Below are 15,958 nucleotides of genomic sequence, written 5' to 3' on the forward strand. Positions count from 1 at the left end.
GGTGACTACATGTCAGATGGGGTGTCCAGATACATACTGGTGAGGAGCAAGGATCAGTGCTTTTTGTGAGTAAAGTTTTATTAGGACACAGCCATACTCATCCAGTAATATATTGTGTATGGCTGCTTTTTACAGTTGAGTGTTGTGTTGGAGATTGTATAGACCATAAAGTCTAAAATATTCAGTATCTGGACCTTTATAGCAAAAACCCCTGATGTATAGCAGGGAACTATACCCTAGCACTGCGCCAGACACCAAGAGGGAGACCAACGAGGTTTATGACACAGAGTTTACAAATCCAGTTGGTTTCTATCCCTTATCTTTAGACTCTCACTGGTCTCAAGCAAATCAAAATAAAATAAAAGCCCACAGCAGTGGTGGCCCCAAGTACAACATTCTACATCCTTCTAGCTGGGGGTTGTCATTGTTGATTCTTTGGGACAGATGGCTTCACCAGAGTGATTTCAGTCAGTCAGTCAGTTCAGTAGCTCAGTCGTGTCCAACTCTTTGTGGTCCCATGAGCCGCAGCACGTCAGGCCTCCCTGTCCATCACCAACTCCCAGAGTCTACCCAAACTCGTGTCCATCAAGTCGGTGATACCATCCAACCATCTCATCTGTCGTCCCCTTCTCCTCCTGCCTTCAATCTTTCCCAATGTCAGGGTCTTTTCAAATGAGTCAGCTCTTTGCATCAGGTGGCCAAAGTATTGGAGTTTCAGCTTCAACATCAGTCCTTCCAATGAACACCCAGGACTGATTTCCTTTAAGATGGACTGGTTGGATCTCTTTGCAGTCCAAGGGACTCTCAAGAGTCTTCTCCAACACCACAGTTCAAAAGCATCAATTCTTTGGTGCTAAGCTTTCTTTATAGTCCAACTCTCACATCCATACATGACTACTGGAAAAACCATAGCCTTGACTAGATGGACTTTTGTTGACAAAGTAATGTCTCTACTTTTTAATATGCTGTCTAGGTTGGTCATAACTTTCCTTCCAAGGAGTAAGCATCTTTTAATTTCATGGCTGCAGTCACCATCTGTAGTGATTTTGGAGCCCTCAAAAATAAAGTCAGCCACTGTTTCCATTCTTTCCCCATCTAATTGCCATGAAGTGATGGGACCAGATGCCATGATCTTAGTTTTCTGAATGTTGAGCTTTAAATGAACTTTTTCACTCTCCTCTTTCCCTTTCATCAAGAGGCTCTTTAGTTCTTCTTCACTTTCTGCCATAAGGGTGGTGTCATCTGCATATCTGAGGTTATTGATATTTCTCCTGGCAATCTTGATTCCAGTTTGTGCTTCATCCAGCCCAGCATTTCTCATGATGTACTCTGCATATAAGTTAAATAAGCGGGGTGACAAGATACAGCTTTGACGTATTCTTTTTCCTATTTGGAACCAATCTAGAGTGATTTTGGTCTTATTAAAAGGATACCTGCCCCAGAGACATGCCTCAGGTGATTCTGGGGAGAAACACCATTCTACTTACCTAATCAGTGATTAGGAGCTCACACAAGCTTCTCGCATCCCACGAAGCCATTCTGATCCTGACCAGGCACAAGTGATCTTGGCCAAACCAAGGACCTTTCTGTAGAGCTTTAGGGGAAGAAGAATTCTTAGCTCTTTTGTTTCCAGCTGTCAAGAGATTCTAGAATTCTATTTCTTGGGACTTATATGATAACTACATTTAGGGACAGGCTACTTCTTTTTCTTCATCTTCCTCACTTCTCAACTCCACTGGGGCCTCTCACCTGACTGAGAGCTTATTTCCAAAATAACAGCCTCCAAACTTTATCATAAATCCTATCAGTAAAGAAAAATTAAGTGTGTATCCCCTGTAGGTATATATTGAATTATAAACCATACTCAAGTCCTTCTGTACTAATATGTTACATAAATTATAAGCACTACCAAACTAGAATTTTTAAAAGGATGTGACAGACATGAAATTAACATTTGAAAGTTGTATTAACAGTACAAAGTGTCTTCTCTAATTGAATTACTATTATTAATAAAATATTTTTAGTAAGATCAGAATGATTGAATGAGGTTAATTAGCTTTGAAAACTTTGGTTTAGTGCTCTGTGGATCAATAATTAAAGGGCTACTTTTAAGATCCATTTATTTCCATTCTCAAATTTAAAGGATATTTGAAATTAATTCTCATTATGATATGCAAATCTAAGGAAAAAAGTTCCTGTTGGTTGCACACAATAATCATTACATTCTTTTCTTAAATTCTACATGCCAATTTATCAAAGATTTTTGTTCAACTTTACCTAATAAATGTTTACTTTTCCAGTTATGTATCTTTGCTTTTGCAACTTAATTAGAAATGAAAATTTAATTAGAATAGAGTTTTCTAGTCTTAATAAAGGATTTTGAAGCCTACTGGATTTTTTTTTGGAAATTTTTGAAAAATGTTGGGAAATATTAAGATTTTAGAAGTGTGCAGATATAATACAGTTTTTAATAACAAATCTCAAAATTCCAAAAGCATAATTAGGATAGTAAAAAATTCTCTTTCCCAGCTTCAGAAGCACTAGTTTTCTCCCCCACTGGCAATAGCTGATACAGCTGTATCTTCCAGAGGTATGATACACAGACACACATATATAAATAGTCTTTTATATCCCTTCTTAAACTATTCCTGTACCTTATTTTTAAAGCCTGATAGTGTATTTTAAGAATCCCCTTTTATGGCTGTGCTGCTTTGCATTGTGTGACATAGTATAACATATTTAGCCAACTGGGTATTGATGCACATTTAAGTTGTTTCATTCTTGTCTTATAAGCATATTACACTAAATAATCTCCTCTGTCCATGGAATTCTCCAGGCAAGAATATTGAAGTGGGTAGCCATTCCCTCCTCCGGGGAATCTTTCTGACCCAGGAATCAAACCTGGGTCTCCAGCATTGCAGGCAGCTTCTTTACAGTCTGAGCCACCAGGAAAGCCCAAATAATCTTATATATATATGTTATTTGCATTTTTGCAAAAATATGTGTAGGATAAATTCCTGGAAGTGGAACTGCTGAGTCTTGGATTGTTTCCCAGTTTTGCTAGGTATTGCCAAATTGCCTTCCACATGGTCCTGTATCAGGAGATGAGATTCCTTCCCTTCTGCCTGGCAGCAGCAGTTATTAAACTTCATAGTCTTTGCCAATCTGAGAGGTAGGAAATGGCTTCTTAACATGGTTTCAATTTATGTCTATGTTTCCTTTCATATGTTTAGGATTCATCTGTGGATCTTTTTCTGTGATGAATTGTCTCTAATATGAAAAATATTACAGGTTTGTTCTTCAGATATCTTTTTCAAATTCATTTCAGAACTGGAGCAGGAAAAGTGCAAGATGAGCCTGGAGCATCTTGTTAGTGCTAAAAGTTAAGGAAATACTTAAAAGGAAAGAGAGAGAGGAACAGAGAGGGATTAATATATCAAACAAAGAAAGGAGCCAAATTGAAAGAACTCCCAATGGCCAATGCTGGAGTAATTTGAGTGACCAAATAAATAACTATAGGATTAGATTATAGCTCAGAGAACAAAATAAATATCTATAGGGCATACTGGTATAAATAAATGATTGAATAAATAAATATACAGAGAAAAGAAGCAAATCTTACAGAAGAATTCTAAATACTCTCTTTAGATAGTCTCCCCTCTAGGAAATGGAGCTTAATTCTGAGTAGCGGCTGGTTCTAGTGACATGCTTCCAACAGAGAGAGTATGGAAGGGGGAAAGGGTGACTTTACAGCAGAGAAACCTGGTGGACCCCACCTTAGCCAGTGATGAAAGTTGACCTCATCAGTGTTTATTCATGTTCTGTAGCCCTTGACGTGATGTGATGAGAAGAGCACCCACCTCTCTGGTTTTCTCCCAGCATCCACAACTCCAGTCTAATTGTGAAAATCTAGCCAAACCCTGGTGAAAGACATGCTACAAAATACCTGACCAGAATTCTTTAAATGTATCAACGTCATGAGAAATTAGACCAAGAAATTATTATAGACCAGAAGAGAGAAAGATACAATAATTCAATTTAATGTAGTGTCTTGGATTGGCTTCTGAAATAGAACAGGATAATCATAAAACCCATGAAATCTGAATAGTGCCTGTAGTTAATGCATTGATTTCTCAATTTTGATGAGTGTGTTATGGATATGTCACATGTTAGTGGTAAGGACCTGGGTTAAGGGCATATGGAGATAAATACAAATTTAGTCTAAAATTATTCTAAATAAATAAAACTGAAAGATTAAAAAAATCTGCTAGTTTGCATACCTCTGATAGCCACTTATACCAGAAAAGTTGAGCAAATCTGAAATACTTGTGTGATACTGTGCTTTATAATAAGAAAATATATTTGGTCTTCTTGCCTGCTTCTTGGGATGTCCTAAATAACAAGAGTGAGAAAGTTGTTTGATATTCACAACAAATTCCTTTCAACCACACCTGAATTTATGTTAATGATATGACTTCTCAAAGCATCTAAGGTTGGGGCTGGTTGCTAGGGAAACCAACCATGTGATTAGCGGGTTGGAACTTTTAGTCCTAGCCCCCTAGCCCACCTTGCCTACAGCTTCCAGGGTGGGAGAAGGGCTGAGTCCAGTCCTCACTGGCCAACGATTTAATCAATTATGCCTCTGTTATGAAGCCTCCATAAGGACTCAAAAGGAGGGGCTTAGAGAGATTCTACGTTGGTGAACCAGAACATATTCACACGCTGGTGGCGGGGGCGGGGGGGGGGGCGGGGGGGGGGGGTGCGGTTGGTACCTCCTGAACTCAATGTGGACAGAAGCTCTGGTGTTCAGGACCCTTCCAGACCTGGCCCTGGGGATCTTTTCATCTGACTGTTCATTCGTGTCCTGTAATACCCTTTGCAATAAATGAGTATCTAGAAAGTAAACTGTTTTCCTGAGTTCTGTAAGCCACTATGAGCAAATAATCAAACCAGAGGAGGGGATTGTAGGAGCCTCCAATTTATTTCCTGTTGGTAGGAAGTAAAGCAACAGCCTGGACTTGTGATTGGCTGTTTGGTGGAACAAGCCCTTATCTGTGGGATCTGATGCTGCCATCTTCATGGAGACAGTGTCAGGACTGAGTTACAATACAGGATGTTCACCCAGTGTCCACTGAGAATGAAGAACTGCTTGGTGCTGTTGGGAAAACATACACTTAATGAACTTCTTTATGGTAAAATAAAGATGTTATTTAGTTGTTAAGTCATGTCCAACTCTTTTGCAACCCTATGGACTGTAGCCCACCAGGCTCCTCTGTCCAGGGGATTTCCCAAGCAAGACTACTGGAGTCAGTTGCCATTTCCTCCTCCAGGAGATCTTCCTGACCCAGGGATCAAACCTGTGTCTCCTGCATTGGTAAGCTGGTTCTTTACCACTAAGCCGCCAGGGAGGTCCAAAATAAAGAGGATTAATCTCTAAATCTGACACTTTTAACTGCTTTGCTCATGACAAAACCAGAAAACATGGCACAAAAGAATTTTGAGATGACTCTCCTCATTACAAATTATTATGAATACTCTATTATTTAAAGGCCTCATATTTATTAAATTAATCATAGTAACTAGTAAGGTAGTTAACCTAATATATCCTGATATTACTTAATTATTTATAAAATGGGGCCTCATTGGTGATAAGCTAGGCCATCTAGCTCACCATATATTACAAGTGGGTGGATGAAAGTGAAAGTGAAAAAGTCAGTTGTGTCTGACTCTTTGTGACCGCATGGACTATACAGTCCATGGAATTCTCCAGGCCAGAATACTGAAGTGGGTAGCCATTCTCTTCTCCAGGGGATCTTCCCAACCTAGGGATCAAACCCAGGTCTCCCACATTGCAGGTGGATTCTTCACCAGCTGAGCCATCAGGGAAGCCCAAGTGAAAGGATATATTCTTCTCAATCCAGTTATCTGGGGCATGTAAATAGGATGAAGGACTCAAGAACAATGTAACTCGTGTGTGTGACAGGTGGCAACTGGCCCCTGAAATTGGAGAGGAGCCCATCTTTACAAAGGATGGGCTTTGATCAAAATTCTAGGCTACCCCCCTTTGAAATAATTAGGAAAAAGGATAAAACAATGAAAAAAATGCCTTGGTTCATTTTTTTTTTTTTTAACACTATGTGAGTCTGTTTTTACAGTTTCATTTTTATGAGTAGAAGAACCTGAAAAGGTAAGAGTGCAAGGTCTGGAATCAGACTCCAGGACCTGAATATTTGCCTTTGCCAGCTACTAATAGTTACTTTAACTTCTTTGTGCCTCAGTGGTGTGACATGTAAAATGGATCATAACAGCACTTTCTTCAACAGGGTAACTACTTGGTAGACCAAACGGGAGTGATACCTGTAAGCTGTTGAAATAGCTCCTGATACATAAAGAGCTCAGCATATCCTGGTTACTATCATCATTAGAGAGATGACCAGTATGATTCTTTTTATTACCATGGTGAAGAAAATCAAGTCTTAGGCAACAGCAGTAGGCAGGTTTGGTAGCTATTTTGATGAAGAAACATGAGACCTCTCTAAGGAAAAATTCATTCATCAGAAAGGTCTGGAGATACTTTCGAGTTAAGAGTTCTCAGTTCAAGGCACTGGGAGATCTGAAAATCTTTTGCAATTGATTGCAAAGTGAGCATATGCAGGCACACTTTTTCTCCAAAAGCATCAATTCTTTGGTGCTCAGCCATCTTTATGGATCAGCTCTCACATCCATACATGACTACTGGAAAAACCAGTGCCCTAAACACACCCAAATCCTTCAGGCATGGTTCAGGATGGTAGGATAACATTGATTACTCCATGAAACACACACTAGCCCTTTGTGGCAGTCATTCCTGCTCTGGGAGCGTCTGTGTGTGTGTGTTTGTGTGTGTGTGTGTGTGTGTGTGTGTTAATGTCTAGCTCTTCCTATCAAATTCCTGCTAACTTTTCCCCCCACAAATGTCCGCCTATTGGTAGATCGTTTTCTTTGCCATCATCTTTCCAAACCATCCCCATTTTCACCCTCAGATGTCAGCATGTCATGTTATCACCATTTATAATTTTTTTGAAGTCCAAGATAAATGCAGAGAGTACGTGCACTGTGGCTGAACTCTCCTTCACTTTGTAGGAAAATGTTTGTGTGGCATGACTTTTTCCATCATTTAATCCAACTGTGCACTCTCAGAATACGAAAAATCAGATCCCTCGCAGTCTGACAACCACTGGCTCCTGTCAATGGTAAAAAATAGTCATTTCTGGGAGCGAGACGGCTGTGGCATGAGGTCCCAACCACACTAGTCTTGAGTGTGTGTGTCCCCCAAAGGCGGGCCCCAACTCTGCTGGAATCCTGATTATGTTGCCGCTTTTAAGTGGGATGAAATTTTATGGGAATAATCCGGATTCCCTTGCTGTCATTTATTTATTGTATCTGAGGCTTGCAGTAATTTGTAAGCATGTGTTTAAAATTCCAGCTAACGTTTATCTCTGTTCTCGATGCTGGCAGTCTCTGATGGTGAGTGCTAAATTGTCTGGTGACCTTTCCAATGTATAATTTAGATTTGGGAAAAACCCCAGTAACAATCTGGATTCTTCAAGCTTACAAATGAAAGGCAAACTATTTATAGACAATAATAAAACCAATCAAAATGATATTTTTTCAACCAAAGAAACTTTAGAAACACCACAGTCTAGTGGCGTTCTACTGTCTTTGACCAATTAGAAAGATGAGGTTTGAAGCATTATCTTGCTACATTTTAATATGTAGCACAAAGTTTTGCTCCAAGTCAGCATTCTGTAAGTGCTTGCTGAATGAATCTTTGTGCTTAAGTGAATTGCCGTAAGAAAAAGTCTCCTGGTGCCTGGCAACTAGTCAGAATTTAATAAATACTGAGTTAATAGAAAATGTCTACAGCAATTTGAGGGCTTCCCAGGTGGTGCTGGTGGTAAAGAACTCACCTGCCAATGCAGGAGACACAGGTTCAATTCCTGGGTTGGAAGATCGCCTGGAGGAGGGTGATCCCACTCCAGTATTCTTGCCTGGAGATTCCCATGGACAGAGAATCCTGGAGGGCTATGGGTCATAGAGTCACAATGAGTCGGACACGACTGAAGTGACTTAGCATACATGCACACATGGCAACTCAGTGTAAAACCAACCATAATAAACAACCATCTAATCCAGAGATACAAACCTCCATGAACCAGCTGATTTCACCAATGACAATTGGAGTCATCAGTCTGCTTTTTTTTTTATTTTTTTTATTTTTTTTATTAGTTGGAGGCTAATCACTTCACATCATTTCAGTGGGTTTTGTCATACATTGACATGAGTCAGCCATGGATCTACACGTATTCCCCATCCCGATCCCCGCTCCCACCTCCCTCTCCACCCGATTCCTCTGGGTCCTCCCAGTGCACCAGGCCGGAGCACTTGTCTCATGCAAAAAAACCTCGAATAGCCAAAGTAATCTTGAGAAAGAAGAATGGAACTGGAGGAATCAACCTGCCTGACTTCAGACTCTGACTACAAAGTCAGTCTGCTTTTTGAACATCGCAATCATCTAGCAGAATTCTAAGCAAGAATTATTTACTGGGCAACATTGATGTTGCCCAATATCCTTCATAGAGTTAACTGGGGAGTATATCTCTGTTCCCAGTGACTGACCTTGATTAAGGGCATTCTGAACCCTTTAGAAATGATCATTTCTTTCACCATCTCCTAGAATCCTCTTCCCATCCCTTCCTGCCAATGCCTGAGTGCTCAGAAGGCTGTCTCTATCTCTCCTCGCCTCCATTCAGTAAGTGGTGGTTCATCCCCTAATTCAATAAGGTACTGCCACCCGGCCAGCTTGTCACTATAACTGCTCCAGTACATCCATGGCTCAGGATTCTCCACTTTGCTTGTTTTTTGAATTAATTTATTTATTTTAATTGGAAGCTAGTTACTTTACAATACTGTGGTGGGTTTTGACATGAATCAGCCATGGGTGTACATGTGTCCCCATCCCAAACCCCCTCCCACCTCCCTCCCCATCTCTTCCCTCTGGGTTGTCCCAGTGCACGGCTTTGAGTGCCCTGTTTCATGCATCAAACTTGGACTGGTGATCTTAATGGTTTTTTTGACAAAAAGATAACACTGCTTGTAAATCTGGATGGGTTTTCATGGCAGAGTTTCCAACATGAATGAGGTTGCGTAAGAAAAGTCAAGGATCCAAGATTGCATGGAAATTCCACTTGCTGACCCAGATGTGGTAATAATATTTGATATGAGCTCAAGCAAGCATTCCACGGATGTTAAAAAATCATGGGTACTTCCAGGGGGTTATTATTTCTAATTTCATTTGGGGATTTGGGGAAACTCTTGATCCTTTATATTTTTCCTTTGACTGGTAACCCAGTTTGTAGACTATTTGAACCTCCTCTCTCTGGTTTCTGCACACACAAATCCACGCATTTTCCTGGTTATTACATTGCCACTAGCTAGCAGGAAAATGTAGGCACAGGTCCATTTTGTTTTGAAGGCAGCTCTTGTAAAAGATTTCAAAGGAGAAGTTGCTAAAATGATTGGCAAAATTGGGGCTGGGGTTTCTGTGGACTTAAACTAGTTATGCCTTTCCTGTGTCCTGCTAGAAAGAATAATCTTATTTAATTTGGTTTTTGGAGTTGAGAGAGCAATAACTGGCTTTGGGATGATTAAGGAATTTTTGGGGAGATTAATTGAACATTATTTGGGCCATGGGAGAATCTGGTCCTTTTTGTGTTAAAGACACTCTCTTTGTAACTAAATGCACACAGAAGATGAGCATGTGTTTTTATCTATTAAAAATTATTAGAACTTAAATTTTTTCCCTTTTTAAAAAATACTGTAACCATTTTGCAAAACAATACTTCTCTCTTTTGATGGGTTTTGATGACACAGGTTAGTTCCCCCCCAAAGAATTGTTTGGAAATGTACAATTCCTGTGATTATGCATATCCATGTTCAGTATAAAGCAGAGGCTGGAGATAGTTGGACGGCAAGGATTTTGCAGTATTTGGAAAGCCTGCGCCTTTTAATATGTAAGAATGTTTGGAAATGCAGAGTCTACTTGGCTTGGAAAATCCAAGGACTAAATTTGTACTTAGACATCTCTCCTCCACTTTCTGTAGCGGAGGAGCACGTGTGTATCCGCCAGAGAGCTGGGCTGGCACCAGGCTCGGTTTCCATAACCTCGGGGCAAGGTGAGGAAGCCCGGCCTCTGAATCAGGCCCCAGACCGTGAAATGGAAAATCTAATCACCCCTGCCCCAGGGGAAAAGATGCAGGGTGCATGGCATCACTGCCTTGAGGGAATAATCCTCTCCTTGGGGACAGAGTCAAAGGGGACTTTATTTCTGTCTAAAATGAGTTCATAAAATCATGTGCAAGGAAGATGATGTGAAAGTGGATCTTTTGTTCATCTTTGCATGTATCACAGGCCCAAGCATGGACTTTTGTACCCTGTGGGTGTGCAATACATCTGGTTTTTGACTTGTATTATTAAAGATATGAAACATTGTAAAATGTCTTGTTTTTCAAATGCTACTAATAATCACAAAAAGATACGAGTTTAAAGTGATTGGCATTCAAATTTCTATTTGGGGGGGAAGTATATAAATATTAAAGTGGCTTAGTCTCATTCGAGGTACTAGCTGCATGATATACATGTATAAATATAAAATGCATATAATATATAATATATCTGGCAGTATCCCCTGCTTGAAGACAAATGGCTTGGTGTCAGGAACTCTACTGAGAAACAATGTGGATATTTTTTTGCTTTAGTTTATAGCAGCCCTTGTCTTTGCAGGGAAAAAAATTCTGTTATGGAATAGCTTTCTTTTATGAGCGCCCGCAGGGTTTCTTGGAGAGAAGGTAATCTTGAGAGTTTTTAAGGGCTGAGGTTGCAAGAGTCTTAAGTAAGGGCTGGGAGCTTTGTCAGAGCTCACGGCTTCCTTTGCCTTGTAAAACTGCTATCTCCATCCATCTCTGTTTATTTTTCTCCTGCTTTTTAATTTGCCTAATGGACTTCAGCTGAAGACTTCCCTCAACGTCTGAGGAAAGTCAAGTCTAATAAAGCCCTGAGGACTTAGCTGGCTGAGTTCAGCACTTTTGGCTGATTTTGTCTGACTTTCATCTTTGTTGCTGCTGAGTGGGTGTCTGTGGAGCACCCTGGACCCGGCTGGGAGGACCTGGAGCCTGGGAAGCTGACACTGGTGAGTCATTCTTCTCTCTCCTGGAGGGCCTTTGGTTGGCTGGTCTCTGCAGGGCAGGGTCTGCCTCTTCCGGGCCCCCTCCCCCTTCTCCTCCCTCCCCCATTCCTCCCCTCCTCCTCCCCTCCTCCCCCTCTCTCTTGCCCCCTCTCCCCTCTTCTCTCACCCCTTGCCATTTTCCCCCTTGTGGCTCAGCTGGTAAAGAATCCATGTGCAATACGGGAGATCTGGGTTCAATCCCTGGTTTGGGAAGATCCGCTGGAGAAGGGAATGGCTACCCACTCCAGTATTCTGGCCAGGAGAATTCCATGGACCATAACAGTCCATGGGGTCACAAAAAGTTGGACACGACTGAGTTACTTTCACCAAACTGTCCTCACCATTTTACTAAAGTCTTGGGTGCCTGTCAATCACCTTGTTACCATCCTGGGGATCAGGAGCACAGAGAAATGACCCATTTCCAGGGATATTGTTTTCCATAGAAGCATAAAGTCATTTTATTTCAGATTTTTCCCTCCAGATGTTTTATCATAATACACATTTCAGGGAGAACTCATTATTTGAAATACAGGAGTTGATGGATGGTACACCCTTAATTTCATTTCTGTTGCTCTTTCACGCTATCTAGAGAGGAGACTCAGAAAACTGACCACCATATTTGTGATAGGGGCTTCCCAGGTGGCACTAGGGGTAAAGAAACCACCCGCCAATGCAAGAGATGTAAGAGATATGTGTTCGATCCCTGGATGGGGAAGATCCCCTGGAGGAGGGCATGGGAACTTACTCCAGTATTCTTGCCTGGAGAACCCCATGGACAGAGGAGCCTGGGGGGCTACAGTTCATGGGGTCGCAAAGAGTTGGACACGACTGAAATGACTTAGCACGCAAGCATACTTGTGATAAATGCGGGTAGAAAAGTGGCAAGATCCTATTTACCCTCTTGAGTCAGATGTCTCCAAGACTGGCGATGCTGTTGTTGAGTTGCTAAGTCATGTCCGACTCTTTGTGACGCAGAGTACGGGCTCTAGAGTGTGTGGGCTCAGTAGTTGTGGCACATGGGCTTAGTTGCCCCAGGCATGTGGGATCTTACTGGATCAGGGATTGATCCAGTTCACTGGTCTTATTTTCCTCCTAAACAATCCTAGTTCACTGGTCTTGTTTTCCTTCTAAATAAAATAACTGCATTTTAAAATGAGACTTCTGTGGCTGAGGCTTGAAGGAAGGCCAGTACTGAGAACCCCACAGACCCCCAGCAGAAGCAGCACGGATGAGGCTTTGAATACTAAAGAACCCACGTCACTGCATACAGAAGGAAGACGATTCAGTAGGCTGCTGTGACATTTCTTAAAGACCCACCTTGCTGACCAAAGTTTTCTTCATCAAAACTGGAAAACAGCCAAAATATTCTTTTTAGCTGAAAAGTGAGCAGAGTGTGTGAAACATTTGGAAGCAGTGATTAGCACACTTACAGGGCCCAGCGTATAAGGATGAAGATTCTCTTGGATGTGAAGGACCTGGACGGGAGGGATGGACAATTGGTATCAATCCCCAGGGCCACAGTGGAGTGTCTCCAGTTTCCAGAGTCAAAGCAGAATTGTTGTGTCCGATTATGTCTAAGCTGAAAATGTGCCAACCAGAGATTCCTGGTGAGTGGGGAGAAAGATGATCAGTGCTAGGAAGTTTCCATCTGCTCCTAATGTATATCCTCTTCTGGTGTAACTTGTACCAACTTTTTAGGAAGATATTTAGGAAGGAAGCTCTGTAAAAAATTATCCCTAGGACGTTTTATGGCTGAAAGGACATATCCATGGAGTCATTAGATTCTGTGTAATCAAAGAGACCACACCGTGTGTATATTATAGAACGTGTGGGGGAGGGGGGCAGGGGTGGGGGCTGGGTGTCGCTCAGTTGCATCTGACTCTTTTCGATCCCGTGCCCACCAGGCTCCTCTATCCACAGAATTCTCCAGGCAAAAATACTGGAATGGGTAGCCATTCCCTTTTCCAGGGGATCTTCCCAACCTGGGGATTGAACTCTGATCTCCTGCATTGCAGGTAGATTCTTTACCATCTAAGCCACCAAGGAAGCCCTATCTTTTAGAAAGTTCTAGAAAATTCTTAGGGTTCTGTTACAACTCAAGAGGCTTTATATGACATTTTAAAAAGTCAGTAAAGAGATCCTTAAGCCCTGTTTCTCCTTATTCTTTCAGCTGACTCTAAGACTTCTATTTCACTTTGTGAAAAAACACAAAACTTTATTTTCTGGGAACCTGCTAATAACATCACTGTATCTGACGGGAGTGGAAAGACACTTTGGTGGGAAATTCGTGAGTTTCTTGTTTTCTCAGTGTTTCTGAGGAAGGACTTTGTGGTGTTCCCAGGCAGAAAGTCATGATTTGCATTTTGGAAATAGAAACAAAACAAGGACGGGAATGGAGCTGGGTCCCAGGATGAGGGAACAAAACAAGACACACACAAGACACACACACACACTCATTGCAATCATTTATGCTGCTTTGAAAACTAATGAGTAGGAGCCAAAGATGCTGCTCCCGCTGTTGTGTCATGAATCCCTTGCTCATGCTCCCCACTGTTGGTTGCCTTAAAGAGAGTGGGACAAGTCACTAGTCTCATCCTTGCTGCTTTGGATACCGTTTGCACATGTTTTTCCAATAAAACTTTGCCATGCACCTCGCTGGGTCAATAGCAGAGCAGAAAGAAACATTGCACGCAGCAAAGCAAACAGCCAAGACTCCAGATTGCCCCAGAGGCAAAGCGAGGTTAGGGCTTCATTCTAATTAGACTATTTGCACTCCCTACACACTTCACTTGTTTTTCTTAATTTGCTGAAATTTGCACCTTCATCCCCTTGTGTTTCTCAGTGTTCTCCCAGCATGGCCGAAATGTGTTTCCAATGAGTATAAATCACTTGTTTTCAGGTGCAAAGATGAGGAGAGGAAGATAACCATTCCTGCCTGAGTTGGAAAAATTTCAGGTGATTTTCACAAACAGGGTGCAAAAAAAAAAAAGTCCCTTAGGGACTTCCTTAGTAGTCCAGTGGCTAAGACTCGGCATTCCCAATGCCGGTGGCCTGGTTCGATTCCTGGTCAGGGAAATAGATCCTGCATGCCACAACTAAGACTCTACACAGCCAAACAAATAAAAACATTAGAAAAAAAAAAAAACCATGTGCCCTTAAATTTCCTGGCATTTCAGCCTATGATATGGTCATAGCAGCATCCTTTCAGGCTGTGCAAGGAAATCAAGATGACCCCTGGCCTAGGTGGCTGGTCCTAGATGTGCAGAGTCCTGGGTCTCCCCTTGAGAGAGGACGCTGCTCACTGCACATTGTCGACCTCTCTGTCTCTACCTGTGTTTCAGATACAGGTAGACACACACATCACATCTTTTACACGTCCGTACACTTATATGTAACATATTTGTGTTGAATATGCATTTGTGCTAAGTTACTTCAGTTGTGTCTGACTCTTTGACGTCCTATGAACTGTAGCCTGCCAGGGTCCTCTGTCCATGGGATTCTCCAGGCAAGAATACTGGAGTGGGTTGCTGTGCCCTCCTCCAGGGGATCTCCCCAATCTACGGATCGAACCCACATCTCTTATGTCTTCTGCACTGGCAGGTAGGTTCTTTATCACTAGCACCACCTGGAAAGCCCTGTATTGACTACATATGGGGTTTAGTCCTTCACAATCCTCTTGTGCAAGCTGTGTGACCAGGTGACTAGGTGGATGAGGCCTGATGCGGCTCTTGGACACACACGTGTCCACTTAGCATAGTTAGGATGCTCTTCACTGCTCTGTGCTTCACACACCAGAGCAGGATAACCCTGCAAACTTTCAAGGCACTCTAACCTGCCATGGAATTTTTATGTCTTTATAAATTTATTAATTTATTTTTGGCTGAGCTGGGTATTTGTTGCTGTGCGTGGGCTTTCTCTAGTTGTGTTGAATGGGGGCTACTCTTTGTTCTGGTCCACGGGCTTCTCATTTCGGTGTCTTCTCTTGTTGCAGAGCACAGGCTCTAGAGGATGTGGGCTCAGTAGTTGTGGCACACCGGCTTTGTTGCCCCACAGCATGTGGGATCTTACTGGATCAGGGATCAAACCCATGTCCCCTGCATTAAGGCGGATTCTTAACCAGTGAATCACCAGAGAATCCCAGAATTTTTATTTTTGAAGACAGCACTCTCAACTTTATTTCCTTTGCTTTTCTAGATCAGCTAAAAACCTGAACAAACAAGCAAATGAAAAAACACCACCCCTCCTCCCCCAACCCCAAAATCACCCTGACTTGACTTGATCTGTCCCAGATGTAAGGAGTGGATACAAGACCCTGCTCACAGCTGCGGAGGTGAGTGGGGACATGATACCACATGGGAGGGGGCTGGGGTCCCAGGAACAAACCTGTGGATCCAGGTGCAGAAACAGCTGGGGGTTTCCATGTGAGTTTCCAGCTAGGTATTTTTTCAGATATGTAAGAGGAGATTATGAACAAGGTTAGCACTTCTTGGTGGTCCTTCTCATGTCTTCCATTGATATGACTAATGATGAGTTGACACCGGGAGGGAGCAAAGTGTGAAGGAGCATCTGTGTATGGCTCTGTGCTGTTGCATCCTTCTCCATAAGAAGGGCCCACTGTCACTGGGGAGTGTGACAAGGTGACCGGGCACTCTCTAGCCCTCCAGTTTCCTGGGGGCTAGGCTCATGCCTTAACCA

The sequence above is a fragment of the Dama dama genome, chromosome 23 (assembly GCF_033118175.1).
Source record: "Dama dama isolate Ldn47 chromosome 23, ASM3311817v1, whole genome shotgun sequence".
NCBI lineage: Eukaryota > Metazoa > Chordata > Mammalia > Artiodactyla > Cervidae > Dama > Dama dama.